The 15,020-nt window shown below is 42.7% G+C and overlaps 1 protein-coding gene across 1 annotated transcript in view; it reads left to right on the top strand.

The window, feature by feature from the left end:
* OXCT1 (3-oxoacid CoA-transferase 1) overlaps positions 1-15,020 on the top strand; it is a 145,025-nt gene that overhangs the window by 4,404 nt on the left and 125,601 nt on the right. The gene's annotated exons all lie outside the window — the stretch shown is intronic.

Raw genomic sequence — 15,020 nt, 5'->3', positions numbered from 1 at the left:
CCTACCCCTAACCCTCGCCCTAACCGCATTACTTACCGTCGGGATGTCGGCAATTGGGATTCTGGTGCCAGGATTCTGACTGGTGTCGGTATTCCGGTGACGGAATTCTCAGCTCAAGCATTCCGACAGCCAGGATATAAACGACATCCTGTTTTACAATATTTTTCATAGAATAAAACCTTTTTTCTTTTTTTGAACAAAGCACAGTTTCTATCTCTCCGGTGATTACACCAACTCAATATTTACATTTGCTTTTTAACAGGCACCTTTTGCAAATGTTCTTCTAAGCTGCATTTGTCAGTTTACGGGGCAGCAATAGTCTTCACCACATGTTGGTACGCTGTACAGCCTCTCCAGCACATGCTGGTAACAATCCACTACTTGTGCATGACCCTAGCCGTTCTCTTTCTCCTAGTGTGCCAGAGCCTTGGTCACTGAGCTAGCTCTCTTCTCAATGTAAGCTTGCAGATGATATCTTGCCCCCTCAAATTGTAAACTGCACAGTACAATTGACGCTTGGAAGGCCGGCACATTGAGTTAATATGTATTCAGGGAATTGAGTGATTTTTATTATGTAACAGATGGAAAGGGGAGTGTCTGATTGGCCGTGGTTCACTACCTAACAACGGGGCTGATGTATCAAGTAGTGCAAAGCGCGGAGGAATGGACCAGTGGAAAAGATGTCCATAGCAACCAATCAGCTTCCCTGTGGCATTTATCAAGTACATTCTATAAAATGATAGGTACCAGCTGATTGGTTGCTATGGGCAACTTCTCCACTCTTCTCACAGCTTGATACATCCTCCACAACCTCCTCATTCATCTTCTCTTGGACTCAGGGGCGTATTAAGAGAGGTGGGGACCCGTGTTCACTCCCCATCTGGGGTCCCCTCCTCTCTCCCCGGCTGCCGTCAGTGAACTGACAGCAGAGGTAGGCTCCGGGCACTAGAGTGTGCCCGTAGTCTACTGCGCATGTGCAGATCACTGGGAAAATGGCGCGGCAGCCATTTTCCTGGTGATTTCCTTTTGTCAGACATGTTCTGCAGCGCTACTCCGTGGGACATTGGAGAGGTAAGTATAAAAAAAAAAAAAGTATGGGTGCAGGGTGTGCGGTGCACAGGGGGCCCATGTGCACTGCACACCCTGCACCCATTATAAATATGCCCCTGCTTCGGCTCATTCCTGTCTGAAGCAACAATCTGATGGACTGTTAACTCAGAGGTACAAGGGGGAGGTGCATCAAGCAGTAAAAAAAAAGAATGGAAAAGTGTATAGGTGTGGAAATTGCCCATAGCAACCGTTGAGTTTCTACCTATCATTTTATAGAATGTACTTGATAAATGTTACCGCAAAGCTGATTGGTTGCTATCGGCAACCCCTCCACTCCTCCATTCTTCTTCACTGCTTGGTATATTTCCCCCTATAAAACTTATTGTAAACTGTGGGCATTACAGAATGTGGATTCATACGTGTGAAGTACTGTATGTGTAAATAAGTTAACACACATATCCTTAAAAGCATAGGCAGCACGGTGGCATAGTGGTTAGCATTACCGCCTAACAGCATTGAGGTCATGAGTTCAATTCCCTGCCAATACCCTATCTGTGCAGAGTCACACACACTACCCTATCTGTGCAGAGTCACACACTCTCACACAATTCCCTGCCAATACCCTATCTGTGCAGAGTCACACACTCTCACACTTCCCTGCCAATACCCTATCTGTGCAGAGTCACACACACACTCACACTTCCCTGCCAATACCCTATCTGTGCAGAGTCACACACACACTCACACTTCCCTGCCAATACCCTATCTGTGCAGAGTCACACACACTCTCACACAATTCCCTGCCAATACCCTATCTGTGCAGAGTCACACACTCTCACACAATTCCCTGCCAATACCCTATCTGTGCAGAGTCACACACTCACACTTCCCTGCCAATACCCTATCTGTGCAGAGTCACACACTCACACTTCCCTGCCAATACCCTATCTGTGCAGAGTCACACACACTCTCACACAGTTCCCTGCCAATACCCTATCTGTGCAGAGTCACACACTCTCACACTTTCCTGCCAATACCTTATCTGTGCAGAGTCACACACACACACACACACACACACTTCCCTGCTAATACCCTATCTGTGCAGAGTCACACTCTCACACTTCCCTGCCAATACCCTATCTGTGCAGAGTCACACACTCTCACACAATTCCCTGCCAATACCCTATCTGTGCAGAGTCACACACTCTCACACTTCCCTGCCAATACCCTATCTGTGCAGAGTCACACACTCTCACACAATTCCCTGCCAATACCCTATCTGTGCAGAGTCACACACACACTCACACAATTCCCTGCCAATACCCTATCTGTGCAGAGTCACACACACACTCACACAATTCCCTGCCAATACCCTATCTGTGCAGAGTCACACACACACTCACACAATTCCCTGCCAATACCCTATCTGTGCAGAGTCACACACTCTCACACTTTCCTGCCAATACCTTATCTGTGCAGAGTCACACACACACACACACACACACACACACTTCCCTGCTAATACCCTATCTGTGCAGAGTCACACTCTCACACTTCCCTGCCAATACCCTATCTGTGCAGAGTCACACACTCTCACACAATTCCCTGCCAATACCCTATCTGTGCAGAGTCACACACTCTCACACTTCCCTGCTAATACCCTATCTGTGCAGAGTCACACTCTCACACTTCCCTGCTAATACCCTATCTGTGCAGAGTCACACACTCTCACACAATTCCCTGCCAATACCCTATCTGTGCAGAGTCACACACACACTCACACAATTCCCTGCCAATACCCTATCTGTGCAGTCACACACACACACACTTCCCTGCCAATACCCTATCTGCGCAGAGTCACACACACACTCTCACACTTCAAAAAAATACTAAAAGTTTAATACGCTTCTGACAAAAAACTAATGGTATGAGGGTCCGTGTGATGGGGAATATGGACTGTAAGATCCACTGGGGCCGGGACTGATGTGAATGACTGACATATTCTCTGTAATGCGCTGCGTAATACGTGCGCTATATAAATAACTATTCATAAATAAGTAAACTATGGGCCAAATGAAATTATTCTGATTCAGGAAAAGTGGAGAGGATTTATAAGTGATATTTTTTTTTTTTTTTGCTATTATATTTTAAAAGGCAAAACAAACCAGGTTTTGCCATTAAAAAAAAAATTAAATCTTGCCGCAAAATCGTCACTATTCCCAAATCGTAACCGATAAGCAGTAGCATATTTTCGCACACCCACAGCTGCGAAAATCGAAGCTGCGCATTATCGTACAGCTCTGAACCCGGTCCCATGTGTATTTTATGCATGTGTTGAAGGATCTCATTTGCTTTTATTAATCTATTCCGCTGATAATAAAATATAATATGTACTACTAGTAACGCCACAGTAACCGATCCCTACCCGAGACGCTTTCCTCAGTGAGCTAATGAACCATCCAGCGCCCTTTTACTCTCCTGGCACAAAGTAACTGAACTACTGTATAGTGTTTTATGAATGATTTACTAGCTTTTCTGTACATTAGGTCTTAATGAGGTAGCTCAGGCAGATAATATAGGAGATAAGTTATTAGATAAATAAGTGAGTTCGTGATAAATACTCTGCTGCTTTACAGCTCTTGAAAATGTATTTTAATGGCCTTTAAGTAAAAGTGGATATGATAATCCAGTTGCTTCATGTTAAACAATTACTTAAATATAAATTAAATATAAAATGCATTGATTGTTGCGGGGCTGCTGCAGGGGTGTAAGGCGCACACCTGCAAAATATACATGTGAAATGTTACTGGCATGGGCGTCTCTGTAATGGGTGCACAATACATACCTCTCTGTCAGCGCCGCAGATATCATCGGGAACATGGTGCAGGTGCTATGTTCCCATGGATGTTTCCCATATATGTGTGCACTACATAAATCACCGGGAAAATGGTGCCTGTCAGGTTATCACATGCGCAGGAGTCTATTAAGGACTTGTGCCAGCAGGAAGGAGGGGGGGTCCCTAATGGAGGCTGCACTCCACACTCTCCTGAACTGCCCCTGGTTACCGGCATGCGTATACCTGTCTCAAGGGGTACGTGCTGCAGCTAGGGGTATAGAGGGGTCTGGATCTTCAGCTCTGAATGTGCCCACACGCATACCGACTTGCTCCCAATCAGCCAATGTACACGATTTCCCCTGAACTCTCCCCAGGCAGTCGTGGTCACGATTTGGAGTTAAAAATGTCCAATTTGACTTAAGATCTATCGTGCAGCCATTGCATTGTATCCCAGATTGGCTAATCTGCCCTACAGCACGGCAGATCTGAAGATGCGATGTACGACGAGCGGGGACGCGCATCGGCATTGTGATCAAGTGTAGAAACTCACAATTTGGCCATTTTTTACATGATCGGTCGTCACGATTCGTCGAAATTGGCCAAATTGGATGAAAAGTCGGTATGTGTGTGGGCACCTTAAGTCTGTGTGGAAGATGGAGCTGCCGGCACTTGAAGTTCAATAGACAGTTGCTATAGCCCAGTGGTAGCCAACCCTAGTCCTCAAGAGCTACCAACGGTGCATGATTTGCAGGTCTCTTCACAGAATCTCAAGTGATATAATTAGCTCCACCTGTTAATCTTTTCAAATGTGTTAGTTAGTAATGAATACACCTGTGCTCCTGCTAGGTGGTCTGGAACACGTGAACTGTTGGTAGCTCATGAGGACCGAGGTTGGCTACCCCTGCTATAGCCTATCCCGGACATCCAGCATCCTGGGTTGGGTTACCGTCGGACCCCAGAGTCCAGATAGAGATTTGCAATTACGGCCGGACTTTCTGGGGTAATAAGCTTCCCTGCCTCTGGTGCTCCTCCTCCTCCTCCTCGCTTACTGCGTTCTGACGGCCCTGGATTGTTATGTGAGATTCAGAGTACAAGTCCCTCTATGTTTGTGACTTTCCTAAAGCTCTAAAGAACGCTCCTGAAATATGTGTATTGCTGAGCGAAGTCATTTACCAGTGACAACTGCAGTGCTTGTAGTTTATTAAATCTATGTAGTCACTGTGCTTAAAGTCAACTTCTCTAAAAAGCTGTAGACTGAGAGCAGATGGGGAGCCTGATTCAGTTGTGCACACAAACCTGATGGTATAACGTACATATCCGATGTTTGTGGGTCTGGGCATGCGCAGGACCTGTTCTGCGCACAGCATGGTATCACGCAGCACCACCAAACCGTGGGGAGGGGGCCGTTGCCGGGCTGCCCTGGAATTGGGGGGTGTTGCCCCCGTTTCCTGGGAAAGCCGAGGCCAGGAAGTTTGTGTCGTAGGAGGCAGCCAGGAGCTGGCCAGGCTGAGTAAGCTTTGGCTTATGCAGCCTGGCCAAAGCAATCGCGATGATGATCCGAAGCCGTGTCTACGGACGCTGCACTCTGATCGCAGATGCACGTGGAGGTTTGTGATTATCTTGAAGTCCTCCATCTATTGTAGTCACTATGTACATATAGATTTAATCCCAGGGCATGTAAAGTATTGTCACTGAGCATTTAAAGACTGTTATCCTTTATTTCTGGAGTTTTTCAGAGCTATTGTATATTCTATCAACATGATCGCAATGTCGACAATGATGAATTGTCAACATGATTAGAATGTCAACAAATGTCCCTGGCGGTCTAGTGGTGATTACCGGCTACGGCGGGTCGGGCGCATCCAGCGGCCCTTCCAGTGGTGCGTATTTTACAAACCCTAATCTTCCCCTCCCTCAGCCTAACCTTCTCTCTCCCCCTAGTGTCTAACCCTAACCCTCTGCTTCCGGTCCGTACAAAACGTCGGCATTTCATTTGTTGACATTTTCACACATGGACATTCTGCATATGCCGTCTTATTGAATGTTGACATTGTTGACATTGTAAGGGGTAAATTTACTAAAGTGAGAGTTTTTAAAAGTGAGTTTTAGAAGTGATGTTGCCCATAGCAACCAATCAGATTCTACTTAACAATTAACTAGCACCTTCTAGAAGATAATAGCCAGAATCTGATTGGTTGCTATGGGCAACATCACTTCTAAAACTCACTTTTAAAAACTCTCACTTTAGTAAATTTACCCCTAAATGTTAATATTTTTGACTACATCCCATTTTTTTTAGCCCATCAGCTCTTTTTTTTTCCCACCACTATATACAGACTATGACCTAGATTTATCAACAAGTTATATTCTTGTTATCACTCGTTACTAATCTTAAATGGTGCTCCAACCAATCAGCCCCTAACTGCCATGTGTATGAATAATGACAGGAGCTGATTGGTTGGAGCGCACTAGTTAAGATTAGTAGCGAGTGATAGCAAGATTGATGGAAAGATTGTAAAAATTTAATTTTCTGAATGTTTTGGTCATTTAATTCTCTTTGCTCTTTTTCTTGTGATAAAATTTGATTTAGTGAAAGCAAATTGGAGTGTTCTCCAGGCATAATCAGTACACACTGTATTTGAATGGTTATACGCCTGTATTTCCAAATCCATTTTTCACTGTCATTATTAATTGGAGAGATTCCAATATAGAAAGTGTGCAGAAGTTTAATACGGGAATATTTATAATAAGATATTTGCAAAGACTTAAATAAAGAAAAATAAAAAATACCTGGTATCGTACATTGTTTATGGTCCTGTGAAATTGTTCAGACATAAATAATATATTACATATTTCTTTTAAGATATCTATGGCGTGGGCGCTGTGGAATTATTATCCTCCCACAATTCATCCGAAGATATCGAGGGGACAACGTTTGCTATTAGCTAGAGTTGCACGAACAGCAAAAAAAAACGATCTTGTCACAGTGGATCGAATCTAATTCTATTTCTTTAACGCTTATGTTACCAAGACTAATGTATCTTTATCAGATGGACTGGGTGGAAAGCTCGCTTGAAATAGTGCAAAAGTTTTTATTTAAATATGGCTGCCATATATTGGCACCTTTATCACCATCTACCAAAGAAAGGATACATAAAATAGTAAATATGACCACTTGGTATAAAACGGAGATACTTGAAAATGGCCACCCACCATTCTGATGGCAAATCTTACTGTTCATAGAATTTACATTATATGGAATAGGGGTTTTTGAGGTGTTGTGTAGGATTGTTTGTGTCCTTCAACCACTATTTGATTTATGTCATGTTCTGGGTACTACCTTTTATAGGTTACTGGCTACTAAGTGGAGAATCTATCTTTTATTGTATGTCATACATCTTTTCTTTTTGTTATTATGTCATTGAATTATTATATTCTTGTATGCTATGTGGAGAAGTGTATTCTCTGTTTAAATTGTATAATAAAAATATTAAAAAAAAGAAATAAAAATACCTGCAAATATTAAGTATCCTTGGAATGTATCTAGTTTGTGTATCTGTTTTCAACGAAAAACGTAGCCCCTAAAGGTTCTATGGGGCCTGCTAAAATGTAGAATTGACCAAGCTATGGAATGCATAGCATTCAGGAGCTTGGCCTGGTAGCTAACGCCATATTCAGATGAGCTCAGCCATTGTAGCCTGTTGGTTGCTCTCCGCACAGGGGTCCACAGTCCAAACTAAGACACGGCCTCCAGGAAAATTCTAAGAAATAAATACGGCCTCCCAAAACCACCCACAGGTAAATAAGAAATGCATGAAACAGGAGAGCTGGAGATCAAGCAGACAACTCTGTATGTGGACAAGTAGGGGACACAAAACTTTTGGAGAACAGCGGGGAAATCCTTGAAGAGCACCACTCACTCTCTGTTCACTATCTTCCGACTGGTCTTCGGTTCCGGCAAGGGGAAGAAAAGCACCACAGTCCCTAGAATATAGAGTTTTAGAAACAAACAAACATGATTAAAGGAGCTTCTGTCAGAAGTGGCCTTTTCTCTGAGATTCCAGCCGACCGCGACAGGAGCATTACAGACTGCACGGGTGGAAATACAAGTTTCAGGCTCAATAATCCTAACCAGCATCTGTTGCGGATCTTGACGTATATAAAAGACAAGTCAGCATGCACCATCCAATCCGCCACCCTCAGTCCGGAGTCGGTAATGGCTTCATTGAGTCGTTCCATAGTACCCACAGAAGATTCAGCCACAACAGGAGAGAACGTAACAGGAGGTATCGGCAATAACATAAAGGTCCAGAGCATAGCACTGAACAGGAGATTGGGGTTGCAAGGGAAGCAGAGGGAGGGAAAAGCACAGTACCTTGTGTCCCCAAATAGGTCCAGACTAAATCAATAGAACCAGAGTCCATCAATAAAACAGAAGTCCAGATGATAGCACTGAAGAGGATACCTGGGCTGCCAGGGAAGTAGCAAAGATGGTAATTACAGTACCTTTCATCCCCCAATCGGTCCAGAAGAATCCAACATGATTAGACTCGCAAAGACAGCATGTCCAATGACAGTAGCAGGAGCTGCACAGGGGCATAGATTAACACCTAAAATTGCTGCGGTGGTCGCACTCAAGAAGACCACAGTGATTGTGATCGAGAGGCCTGTGTAGTATGGCAGAGGCCACCTTAGACTGAGCAGCAGAGCAACAGCGAGTCCTCCCACTGGCCGGAGCAGCCGGCAGAAGCCGCAGCAATCAACAAGGAGACAGTCAGGGAGAAGCGGAGTCCTGGTGTCTGTGACAGGAGGAAGCCCCAAGCACAGAAGGGGCCTTCAAAAGCACCCCCTGGGTGGCAGGAGAGGATCCGCTGCAGGAAAGAGGTATGAGGAGTCCTCCGGTGGGCGCAGGATAAAGTTGCAGGATGTTCAGTCTTGAGAGTGGTATGACTAGTGTCTTACGCTATGCACACCCCTCTGCATGGGTCTTTAAAAAAAAAAAAAAATTCTGGCGATCTTTAATTTATTAATTGTGGCGATAAGTAAGAAATTTTAATTTTTGGATTATAAAATCTATAATGAATAAATATATAGACAGGTCTACCGCTTGCTGGGGTGGTCTCTGGTGAGATGGCCTGCACTATGGGTATAAGGCCTCTCTCTTTCCAGGATGGACCCTACCAGCTGTCTCCTATTGCTGATGATGTCACTACCATATATATTGAACTCTTTTACAGCTGGCTCCCTTAGGGAGCATAGTGATCGAGTGCTTCTATTGCAATCTTTTTGTAGAAGGTGGAGTCAAATCCATCTTACTAGATGGTTTTAAAAGTAGATGTAAAGCCAGGGTGGATAATACTTTGTCTATTCACTTTCTTATGTCATTACATCAACCAGCGGATGGTCTGCTTTGCAAACGGCTAATGGAAAATCCTTCACTGACCTTGCTTGCACCCAGCTAAAGCAAGATTACAATCCGAGCAGTGCTGTATAATGCTTGTCATGAGGAGAACCCGTGACAGGGCTATAACTGATCTTGGCTTCATTATGCCACCACGGTGAGGATAGGGTTACCGGTATGCTATCTATATGCTCTTTGCATTCCTGGAACTTTCATTATATTGTAACAGAACTCTACCTTATGGACTAAACTGTGCGTTGCTGCTGAGATCTAGCCGGCTGTACGGGCCAATCAAAGCTTTTCATTTATTCTCATTGAGGAAAAAACTTGTACTGTCATTATTTAACATTCTAACTGCAGATTACACATTGGAATGTTGCTTTATCGTGTAGAAATCAATAGATAAAACTTGCCATTGAAAGACTGGATTTTGAAACCATAACTAGCATTAATCTTTAGTTGACGTTAATGTCATTGTTAACTGTAAATGTACATTTCTGATAGATTGCGTCGTTGCATAATGCGGCCAAACTATGGATTACAGCTGCTGTTTATTGTATCTTTAAGGACCGTGTAGATAAATTACTGTACACATACCAGGGCTAATGCACAGTTGATGGCAAGTCCTTGTGCTTGTGCATGTTTTCACACTACAACTGTCCTGGAACCAAGCTACGGGCAACACATCTCAGGTGCATCTCTACTTGTGACTCCATAGGCGTAACTGGGCTGTAGTGTGGCATTGTCATAACGTGTAGTGTTACCTATTTTCAGACTGATCTTCTGTGCCAAGGATATGGCTGGTGCCGGTAATCCCCCCAAATTGGCTACAACTGTGCCAGAATGTACCACACAACATTATGCCACCTGCTTTATATCTTGCTGCTTGGAGTTTCAAACGTGATTGCATGAGTGACATGATTCTGTGTTAAGGTTCACTTTCCACATGTTCAGACTCGCTGATCTACAGGAAAGTTGCTGCATTGAAAATGTTGGCGCTGTTTGATATAGCAGTAGCAAAGGTGTTTATACTAGTCCAGTCTATTAAATATTTAGGAATTCACTTAACGGTCACTACCAATAGTCTAATAGCAGCTAATTACCTACCATTGATACGACAACTGTCATTATTATTTAATGATTGGATGATGTCCGATATATCATGCATAGGCAGACTTTCTGCCTTAAAAATGGTTGTATTACCAAAGTTATTGTATTTTTTTCGAACATTGTCCATATTAATCCCTCAATATGTACTCATTAAGATCCAAAAACTCTTTACTTCCTATATTTGGAAGGATAAGAAACCTAGGCAAGCAAGGAAAACATTGTCCTTACCTAAGACGGAGGGAGGCCTGGGATTCCCGGATCTACACTGGTACCAAATAGCGTCCCTATTAGTACAAGTGAATCCTTGGTTCTCAAAAGGGAAAATGATGCCATGGGTCCAGTTGGAATGGGATATGGCTTCTCCATTCCCACTCACAGACTGTCTCTGGATACCATCTCATGTTAGGATCCCGTGGATCGAAAAATGTACGACGATATCCACAACCAGGAAAGCCTGGTTAGAAATGGTTAATGCGTCACCAGAAGTTAGTCTTCCCTCCACGGGTTTTTTACTGGAGGGACTGGCCGCTTTAATACCAAATTTAAGTTTTGAGACCTGGAAATCCCAGGGTATTTTTTCCCTTAAAGAAATTACAACATCCGGCACTCTTCACCCAAATTAATGCACAATTCCACACCTCTGTTAGAGAGTTTTATAAATATTTATAAATCAGACATTGGCTACAAAGTATAACTCCACCCCCATACATCATCAAAGATCTCCCTAAACCTTTAGTTAATCAACTAAATAAAGTTAATAGCAAAGGAGCCATTACATGGTGGTACTCTCAATTAATGACTCCCACAGAATTCAACAAACCTGTAACAATTTTGAAATGGGAAACAGATCTCTCTTGTGTCTTCTCTGAAGAGGACTGCCGTCTAATATTTAAAACTAGTTATAAAGTTTCAAAATGTATGTCGCATATGGAACAATATTATCGGTTGCTTCACCGACAATATTTCACGCCTAAACTAATGCATATTATCTCACCATCCCACTCCAATTTATGTTGGCGGAACTGTGGCCATGTCGGCTCTTTACTCCACATATTTTGGACTTGCCCTTTTATCACTATGCTATGGAAAGGGGTGTTTATTTTAATATCAAACATTGTAAAGATCACTATCTCTCCACACTCGGTTACAGCTATCTTTCATATATACAAAGAAGATATGACCTCTAACGACCGTTATTTAATGGGACACATCCTTATAGTCACTAAAATAATGTTAGCCCAATGCTGGAGATCTCCTATAATCCCCACTTTGGAAGATATAGAAAAAAAGGTCCAAATTCATTTTGAGTTTGAAACAGCTGGAGTAAGTTATTCCCCAACATCATCTAATTCGCTAACTCAGTGGCTGAACTGGTCTGAATACTGGTCCTCAAAACCCAAACCCTAAGACCCAAAATATAAAATTTTGGATAAATAACCGAATTTAAGTAGATCAATGGAGGCTATTGGGAGAGTTGCCTTGTCCCTTCTATGGCTTTGACCATTTGGAAGACTTTAATCTAGCTAGTAGTCTATATCTCGTCAGTTTAGTTGTTTGCAATTTGTGATTACTAGATCAGAAAAATGTAATTACATATAAATTGATGAAAACAGTTGTCTGTTCCGGACTGTATTAATATTACCAGGCTATATTTGTTAGTTTTTATGCAAATATTGTACCTATTTCTTTATTTCTGTTTCCCTGATCCCTTCCCTTTTTTTATTTCTGTATCCCAGATCCTACTCTTATAATTTTGAAATAATAATAAAAATGTAATGTTTAAAAAAAGTCACAATCATTTAGTCATATATTAAAACATAAACATAGCCAGTGTAGGATTAACAGTACATAATTAGTCTCCCAGAAAAATATAGCCATTTAAGTGTAGTTGTAGATAATTAGTAGCAATTAGATTTAAAAACACCCACAGACTAATGATCCGGGGCTTAAGAGCAATGTTCCAATGGTGCCAGATTAACACATATAGGGCTAAATGTAATAGCCTGCGAGCCGGTGCCACTGCGAGAATACATGCTAGTATGCTTGTATTTTTAAAGCAGCAAGCATGTTAAAGGCTAAACCAGCTTGGTTTATCCTTAAGCATGTTTGCTGCTTTAAAAATACGGACATGCTCTCATTTATTCCCATAGCTGAGCCGGCTCGCAGGCTATTACATCTAGCCCATAGACTCCAATTGCCACAAAAAGGTTCTTTTATGAAATGCACTTTTATTACTACAGAGACTGACTACTAATAAGCAAAGACTCCTATAGTAATCCTGTTACAATTAGAGTTATTGTGGAAGCGGTGACACGAACTCCCCCCTTGTTAAGCCAGCCCTGTGTGACATGATCCTTACTGCTAGCTGACTTCCGGCACCGCACAAAGCGGCGAGTGGAACGGGTACTGCTATTAGCGTTCCTATTAGTGCTCCCCATTGCTGATCTACAGTGTCTGAGGAGAAAAGAGCATCCCCAATGTCAGGAGGGAGGGAGTGCGCAGAGTAAAAACCAGGGAGAATCTCCAAATAAAGATGGTAACTCCGGCAATCGGGTCCTACTCACGCGTTTCTCCATTTTGTATTATGGAGGTTTCTTCAAAGGAAAAAGAACAATGTGCATTTGACTGGCACCAGATATAAAATTCTCTGACTCCATTGCTGGAAGTAATTATAACTGTCCTTGTGATTGCAGCCAGGAAAAGCAAAGGATATGCCCAAGCCGGCTCCAGAGGCTGCTGATATCTGTGTTAAATATACAGCCAAATAGTAATTTAATGCGTGGAAAACCGCACCTTCTAATCTTCAGCTTCTAGTAGATTTCTGGAGTACCCCTTCTATATGCATTTGGAGAATGCCTTCTGGGTGTCGACATTGATTGAAGTCTGAAAGTAATATAATAGTTTGGGGAGAATATTCAGTTTGATGGCCATGGTTCTGTCCAGCCACACGACTATCAGAGGGTTCCAGGTAGTTTGGTCTTTTGTTGTTCTGGAGAGGAGCAGGGGAAAGTTTACTCTATACAAAGTATCATATTAGGAAGTAACAAGGATCTCTAAATATTGTATTTTTAGGTTACCATTTGTGGTTGGACACTTGTTTCTTCCATGGCAATATGTAGCATTATTGCTGCTGATATTGTAAACTGAATTTTGGGCCTGATTCAGACCTGGACACGCTGGCCATAGTGGCCGATTGGTCTTTGATCTTCACATGTGCAGGAGCCCCACTGCGCATGTGCGGATCTGGTCTCCCGCATCGTCTGACACCGTGCGGCTGCAGACGCCGGGTGAGTGACGGTCTGCAGCCGTTTGGGGACAGTGACGTGAACCATTTCACAAAACGTGGGGCGTCGACCCTGCCTGTGCCTGCGTCATCGGATGCAGATTCACTGGCCTCGGCAGCTGGACGTTCTGAGTGACCCTAAGGTTACTCAGAATGTCCGATGGCCGCGATGGTGATCTGTGTCTTTAGATGCATGCAGAGGATCTGATATCAAAAGATGTCACGACACCTGATGTCAGGCGCAGGTGGGCTTCTGATATCAAAAGACGACATAACACCTGCATCTTTTACATACCTTCTCCGGTACCTAAGACACAGCACCGATTGCTCCTGTGTCCTCTTCTGAATCAGGTCCTATGTAACCAGAGACTTTACCATACTCCTCCTGTGATTTCTTTGTTACATAGGTTAGGAAGAAATTTTTGCGGTTGTGTAAAGATATTATTCACGATCAGTGAGAGTAAAGCTGCATACACACAACGATTTTGTTACCAACGATTTTCTGAACGATTTTCTGTCAGATTTATCTGTCAGATTTTTTTAAAGTGTAATGAACGATTTTTTTTAACTCCAAACGATATTTGCATATTTCCTTAATGAAAATCGTTCAGTTGGTCAGTCTGACTGAACTACAAACGTGAACGCTCATGAACGATAATCATTCATCGTTTTAACTTAGAAAGTGAACGATTTTTTTCAACGGTTGAACGATAAACGATATCGTTAACTATAATCGTTCAAAAAATCGTGTGTGTATGCACCTTTAGTGTTTGCAGTCCTAAACCAATACTTCATGGACAACTCTAGGAGACCTGATCAGGGAAATTGTGGGAGTAGGGGGGCACCCTTGTTGAGTTGTTGTTATTGTTATTATTATTATTATTTTTATTATCATCTAATGTTACAGATACTCAAAAGATCACCATTGAGCCTTATGGTGCATACACACGGTCTGAACGATAACTATTTTAAAAATCGTTCATATCTGAAAGAAAAATCTGACATGTGCAACGATGAACGATGCGCGTTCCCGTTTGTCAGATAACGATATCTGACATCTGATGTGTTTGCAGTCAGTTTTGTACGATTTCCATTCATTTTAATACAGGCTGAAATCGTTCAATTGTTTGCAGATCGTTTGCAAATCGTTCAGTCGTTCATCTGACATATCTGACCGTGTGTATGCACCTTTATCCGGATTCCAGGTGAGGTGTAGAAAGCCTGAATGCTCAGCTAAAAGTTTCTTGTTAGGCCGCATTTTTGCAAGGTGTGATAAATGACATTGATACTCATTGGAAGGCTTTCTCCGTGTCCAGACACAGAAAAGTGACTCTTGAGAT

This window comes from Taudactylus pleione, unplaced genomic scaffold (genome assembly GCF_031769625.1).
Source record: "Taudactylus pleione unplaced genomic scaffold, aTauple2 ptg000647l, whole genome shotgun sequence".
Taxonomy (NCBI): Eukaryota; Metazoa; Chordata; class Amphibia; order Anura; family Myobatrachidae; genus Taudactylus; species Taudactylus pleione.
The sequence above is the reverse complement of the archived record's forward strand: the minus strand, read 5'-3'. Positions and strand labels throughout refer to the sequence as shown.